The sequence below is a fragment of the Sprattus sprattus genome, assembly GCF_963457725.1.
Source record: "Sprattus sprattus genome assembly, chromosome: 7".
Taxonomy (NCBI): Eukaryota; Metazoa; Chordata; class Actinopteri; order Clupeiformes; family Clupeidae; genus Sprattus; species Sprattus sprattus.
Window position 1 is genome coordinate 1013620 of NC_137926.1, and position 7500 is coordinate 1021119.

The window sequence follows — 7500 nt, forward strand, 5'->3', positions numbered from 1 at the left end:
TGTGTCTGTTGTCCAGGAGGAAAGTGTTCTTGTGTGTCTGTGTGTGTGTGTGTGTGTGTGTGTGTGTGTGTGTGTGTGTGTGTGTGTGTGTGTGAGTGTGTGTGTGTGTGTGTGTGTGTGTGTGTGTGTGTGTGTGTGTGTGTGTGTGTGTGTGTGTGTGTGTGTGTGTGTGTGTGTGTGTGTGTGTGTGTGTGTGTGTGTGTCTGTTGTCCAGGAGGAAAGTGTTCTTGGGCTGCTGGTGTGGAAAGTGCAAACAAATATAATGGTGTAACGGAGTGGTAGGGAGGGGTGAAGAATGACTTGAGGCTGAAGTGTGGAGACACAGTTGTGTAAATCAGTAAACCCTGCCAACTGTGGTGATTGGTTTAGGGGAAGAAAGGGCGAGGGCAAGAGTATTCAGTAGAATTAATATTCGTTTTTCTTTGGTCATCTGGCCATTGACTGTGTTATGCTGCAAGTGTTGCATTGCTCCATTCTTGGACACCACATACAGGCTATTTAGGCAGGCTAGTTAGACAGGCTATTTAGGCAGGCTAGTGAGGCAGCTCTTTCACATTGGAGGAGCTCAATCTGAAATTCCTGCAGTCAAATATATACTTAGCAGCCAAGTTATTGGTGTTTACAACTGTCTGTCCTATAGCCATCAGTGTTTGGTAGCTTGATAGCTGGCTTGCCTGGTTCAGGTTGGAAGTGCATAACCATGATTTAGTTTAAGTCTAGTTTTACGGAACTTAAAATTAAGTAAACTCAGTCATTTTGCAAACGTTCGTGGTGTCCAAGACATGATCAAGTTCACGTACTGCTGCATCATCATTTAGACTCATTTGGACGTGGAAGTGGAAATGGCTTCTGTTTGTGCCAAGTTGACTTTATTGAGCTGAAACCACAATGTTCAGCTCAATTCAAAATATAGCACCAGCAGTACTTGCAATTTCCTTTCTTCCAAGAACACCACAAGCCTCACCGGGGAACGCACACACACACACACACACACACACACACACACACACACACTCTCACACACACACACACACACGCAGCAACAGACTAGCCTCTGCCTGCGCGTGAGAACTTCTCTTATCGGACGCTCAACATTTCCTGAACTGAAGAGTTCACTCTTGCGTAGGATCTCATAAGTCAGTCAAACCACCTCTGTCCCCACCACGCTGCACGGCAGCTTTCTGCATCTTAACTTTAGGATCTCATGTAGTAAAAACAGATACACGTACATACGTATAAAGAACACTTGAGGGTAGGTTATCATATAGATACAGTATATTGATCCATTTTGTAATATTGTCAATCATGAATACGTACAAGTACAACATAATCAAATTTGATTTTAGTTTAATTTATTTCTAGTTGGATTTTATTTAGCACCTATGGGTGTGCTTAACATTTTACTCTTCAGTGACCATTACACTTAGAGTATCAGGTACTTGTCTTAGTGATTGAGGTCTTTTCAATGAACATTTTTGGGCTTGTATATATATATTTATTTTCTGATCAGGGCAGGACCTTTATTACGCCTCTCTGTTACGCCGTCAGTAAGGTGTGTGAGCAGACGTGGCTGGATAGGTGTGTGTGACGCCGGCATAGCTGGATAGGTGTGTGTGACGCCGGCACCATGCTGATTGGCTGAGATTGTTTAGTTTAATTTAGTTTTAGATTTACATTTTCTCTGGGTGAATCATTTTATTTCTGTTCAGGAAAATGTCTCAAAACCATTAGTTTTATTGTCTGATAATAGCCCTAATACTAACCCAGGGTTAGGTGAGGTGTTAAGCAGTGCATGGATATGAATACCAGACGGAAGCGTGAGGCGTGTGTGTGTGTGTGTGTGTGTGTGTGTGTGTGTGTGTGTGTGTGGTGTGTGTGGTGTGTGTGGGGGGTTGTGTGTGTGTGTTTGCGTGAGGCATTCTTTACGAGGTGAGGTGTTTCTCAGAGGCAGTTCCCCAGCCACAGCTTTGCAGAGTCTGAATTTGAGAATGTAAACATCAGGCATGTTTCTATTCACTCGCACCCTTCAACAACAAGTCAGCCGTGTTTACGTAGCCACCACCAGCGCTCTGTCGCCCTCAGACACACACACACACACACACACACACACACACACACACACACACACACACACACACACACACACACACACACACACACACACCATCACCATCACCCTGACGCCCTCGCCCTGAAACAAAGCGGCCGTTGACTTCCTTTGCTCTCCACAGCTGAATGCTGGTCACCCGAGCATGGTCAGCACCAGCCACTCTGTCGTCTCAGCTCCTCCACTCTGTCTCTCTCCTCCTCTCTCTCTCTCTCCTCTCCTCTCTCCTCTCCCTCTCTCTCTCTCTCTCTCTCTCCCTCTCTCTCTCTCTCTCTCCCCTCTCTCTCTCTCTCTCTCTCTCCCTCTCTCTCACAGCACTGGCACTTGTCCTCTCTCCCTCTCTCCCTCCCTCTCTCTCTCTCTCCCTCTCCCTCTCTCTCCCTCTCTCTCCCTCTCTCTCTCCCTCTCCCTCTCTCTCCCTCTTCCTCTCCCTCTCTCTCTCTCTCTATCTCTCTCTCTCTCTCTCTCTCTCTCTCTCTCTCTCTCACAGCACCGGTGCCCTGCATCAGTGGCTCCTGCCTCAAGGGCTCAAAGAAAGGAGTCCAGTCATTGGAGAAGATCCCTCTCGGCCTCCCACCCCCACCCCCACCGACACCCCCACCCCCACCCCCACCCTCACCACCTTTCTTTGTGGCACAGGAAACAGTGCAGTTGTTGTTCAGACAATCTGAGGTTTGGGAGGGGAGGTGTTTGAGGCAGGAGAGGCTCTGGCAGATTTGGGGTTCTGTTGCCCATTAGCTGCTCAGCTTGTGGACAAGTGTGTATTCTCTACACCCCCACCCCACCCCAAGCCCATCCCCACCCCACCCCACCCTCACCACCTTTCTCTGTGGCAAAGGAAACAGTGCAGTTGTTGTGAGGTGTTTAAGGGCAGGAGAGGCCCGGGCAGATATAGGGTTCTGTTGCCCATTAGCGGCGAGCTTGTGGACAAGTGTGTATTCTCTTTCCTCCTCCAGTGTGTTGACAAGCTGTTGTGGATACACACTCCAGTTCTCTAGTACCCTAGTTCTAGAACAGCCGGCCCAGATGTGCCACCAGAAGCCCCGTGTCCCCGGAACTCTGAGGGGGGAGGGAGGGAGTGAGGGAGGGACCAGATGCGGCCCAGATGCGGCCCAGATGCGGCCCAGATGCGGCCCAGATGCGGCCCAGATACAGCAGAACCAGGGGGGGGGGGGGGGGGGGGGGGATCTCCACCAGTCTGCTGCTCTCTGGGAACCTGTTCTTGGTTTGAGGCAGGGGGGGGGTTCTCTACTTCAGAGAAAGGCAGCCCTGACGGGTGGAGCTGGACTTTACGAGCCGAGGATCTGAGAGATTTCTCCCATCTGCTCCGCATCTGACGCTGCAGCCTCGCCGCTGGAGCTCCTGACACAGCTGAACATGTTATCTATTCTCTATTCACACACACACACACACACACACACACACACACACACACACACACACACACACACACACACACACACACACACACACACACACACACACACACACACACACACACACACACACACACACACACTATTCTCTACTCGCTGAAGCTCCTGACACAGCTGAACATGTTATCTATGCTCTATTCACACACACACACACACACACACACACACACACACACACACACACACACACATATCTATTCTCTACTCGCTGGAGCTCCTGACACAGCTGAACATGTTATCTATTCTCTATTCCTAACTTATGCCCCATGTTTATAACCCAGCAGTGGCTCTCTCAGTCTATCAGCAAAATTACGTTTCAAATCCGTCTCAAATATTACGGTAACAGTAATGGCTGATTACATTTGTAACATTTTTTCCCCCTGTATGTTACAGTAACATCCATCAGTTTCAACACACTCCTCCGGAGTGGGTGGCAACCATTTTGTTGTTAAGATTTTGGGTTGGAATGTGTGTTAGCCTGTTAGCCTTTAGCTGACGCTTTATCAGGCTCGTCTTTGTCAACCCAGAGGAACTTTGTCCACAGCAGATAAATGGACAAATGGAATTTCCATACTGGGCTAACAGGGTCAACATCACTTCCTGTCTGTCGCTATGTTTCCCATGCTATCGCTGCTACATCACTTCCTGTCTGTCGCTATGTTTCCCATGCTATCGCTGCTATCTGCCACCAGAAGCCCTGTGTCCCCGGAACTCTGAGGGGGGGAAGGAGGGAGGGAGGGAGGGGAGAGGGAGAGAGGGAGTGAGGGAGTGAGGTGGAGGGAGTGAGAGAGTGAGGGAGGGAGAGGGAGGGAGGGAGGTGGAGGGAGGGAGAGAGGGAGGTGTGGGGAGAGAGGGAGGGAGGGAGTGAGGTGGAGGGAGGGAGGGAGGGAGGTGTGGGGAGAGAGGGAGGGAGGGAGTGAGGTGGAGGGAGGGAGGGAGGGAGTGAAAGAGTAAGGTGAACCAGTGGAGGGGAAATGTCTGTCCCTGCCTGACATCTGTTGGGCAGATGACGCAGACGAGCGCCCGCTTTCAGGATGCTGTAAAATGAGTTATGATCCTGATTTCTCCCGGGAAGCGCTATCAGTGATGGGAAAAAAAGCAGGTCCATCGGCACACACACACACACACACACACACACACACACAACCCCACATTAAACCTGCACTCAGAACCACTTTTCTTCAGGGGTTTTTATAGCATCTAATAGGATTGTCTGACATGCCTACTTAGCACACAGACACACACACACACACACACACAGTCTGACATGCCTACTTGTTTAGCAGTCTGTCTTTGCTAAAATTGGAATGGTGGTAACCAGTAATCTCTTGTGGCCTTGCCTTTGCTGTTTTAATGGAATCCTTTGTGGTAAGATGGACTATATGCCACTCGCTGGTTTTTAGTAAATAAAAGTATGAGATTATGTTGATATTCAGATGTGGTTCTTGGTCATTTTTCTTATCATAATCACAGAGCAGAGAACCCTTTTCAAACGAAATTCCTAAATATATGTCCAAAATATATGTCCTAGATAGACAGTATGTCCTAGATATATGTCCTAGATAGACAGTATGTCCTAAATGTATGTCCTAGATAGACAGTTTGTCCAAAATGTATGTCCTAGATAGACAGTATGTCCAAAATGTATGTCCTAGATAGACAGTTTGTCCAAAATGTATGTCCTAGATAGACAGTTTGTCCAAAATGTATGTCCTAGATAGACAGTTTGTCCAAAATGTATGTCCTAGATATGCGTCCAAAACTAAATCTGTCTCTACTCCGCCACAGAAGAGAAGAGAGAGTCTCAAATCTGTCTCTCCTCCGTCACAGCTCAATTCTGTCTCTCCTCCGTCACAGAGTCAGATGAGATCACATTAGCGTCGACACTTTCAGATGCCTTAGAAGCCTGCCTAACGAGTCAGATGAGATCACAATAGCGTGGACACTTTCAGATGCCTTAGTAGCCTGCCTAACGAGTCAGATGAGATCACATTAGTGTGGACACTTTCAGATGCCTTAGAAGCCGACTCACAATTGCCTCATTCTCTTGACCTCTGGCGGGCAGCACATGGATGCTGGGGGGGGCTGGGGGGGGGGGGGGGGTCACTGTGAATGATCTCACTGAACAGCCCTGTGTCTGCTAATGACCAGAGTGAGAACTGGCAGCCTGTGAGATTCATCGAAAATTGCTGCGAAAACAACAAGGGCTGCATGGCGAATGCAGAACGAATGGACTTGGTCCTCAGGCGCAGGGGCACACACACACACACACACACACACACACACACACGAATGGACTTGGTCCTCCGGCGCAGGGGCTGCATGGAACCATGCAAGGCATGTGTGTGTTGAGACCGCATCACAGGTGCCAAAATCTGACAGGGGCACACACACACACACACACACACACACACACACACACACACACACACCCACTACCCAGCCCCTGTCTCCCCTCTTCCTCTGTCTACATAGTTGGGAATTCAAAAGAAATTCTCTCACTGCAATGTCTTGCATGCTTGTGACTCAACAAGCAAAGAAGTTCTTTGTGATGAAATGTACGACTTTCAAGGACCTAGTTCAACGCCCCCTTGTTCCGTTATGACCCCTGTTCATCCCTGAGTCTTTATGCAATTAATCCAAATGTTATAATGACACACACACACACACACACACACACACACACACACACACACACCATGGGCTGACCATGACTAATGTCACAAGGTCTCAGAGCAGTTCCAGCTCAACGCCACACACTGATGACAGTTGATGGCTAAAATGCTAGCTCAGTGTTACCCCAGCCCAACCACACCCTGTTCCTCTTTCACAGGTCTTTGAGAGGACACAGCACATGTAACAATTCTCAACAAAGATGTCTAGGTGTTTCTGGAAACCACAGCATGGGTAGTTCAAACTTTTACCAAGGATGAAACAGTATTGAGTTAGAACACTATGGGATTACATTATATAGCTGCTCTGATGTTGCTGGCTTCAGCATTCTAGCTCAATACAAAACCGATTGCGGTCGTTTATTGCCCTTATTAAGTTTGGACCCAAAAATATGGCCCTGGTTAAAAACTCCCTAAGTTTCCCCCTACCATCTAGAGTTTCTAGGAACCACAGCAAGGTTAGCTAACATCTTGGGCGAGTTTTGACATGTTTTACTGCCCTTTCTGCGGCCGATTCTGGCTCAGATCACAGATGAAGAAATGTCGAGTGCCGAACAGGAAGCTGACAGACTGCACTGCTGGTTTCTTTGATCAGCGTTCGCTCTTTCTCCCATGAAAACATTGAGTGTAGACATTATTATCAACGTTCACTCCTTCTCCCGTGGCAGCAGGGAGTGTAGACATTATTATTTGTTGCTCCATTAAATGGGTGCTATGTTCATGGCTAGCGTTTCCCTTACTCCGCTCTAAAGGGGCCTCTGAGCTGCCTGGTCAAAGAGCCTAATTGTGTAAGGTGACCTACGTACCAGGAAGTCTCTTTCTAATTAAATCCTGTTTGGAGTCAATGCATGCTTTGAATGGTTGCCAGTTGAAATACTCCAAAATTGAGAGTTGTTGTGAGGCAACCCACAACCAGAGCGGTTGTGAGGCAACCCTAATGACCAGCACTGGCAACCCTAATTACACTGACCAGCACTGGCAACCCTGATGACCAGCACTGGCAACCCTAATTACACTGAGCAGCACTGGCAACCCTAATTACACTGAGCAGCTCTGGCAACCCTAATTACACTGATCAGCACTGGCAACCCTAAATACACTGAGCAGCACTGGCAACCCTAATTACACTGATCAGCACTGGCAACCCTAATTACACTGACCAGCACTGGCAACCCTAATGACCAGCACTGGCAACCCTAATTACACTGACCAGCTCTGGCAACCCTAATTACACTGACCAGCTCTGGCAACCCTAATTACACTGAGCAGCACTGGCAACCCTAAT

At 48.3% G+C, this 7500-nt stretch overlaps 1 protein-coding gene across 1 annotated transcript in view; it reads left to right on the plus strand.

Moving 5' to 3' along the window:
* The window catches only part of lpar1 (lysophosphatidic acid receptor 1), a 33246-nt gene that overhangs the window by 19147 nt on the left and 6599 nt on the right, over nucleotides 1-7500 (plus strand). The window lies entirely within an intron of this gene.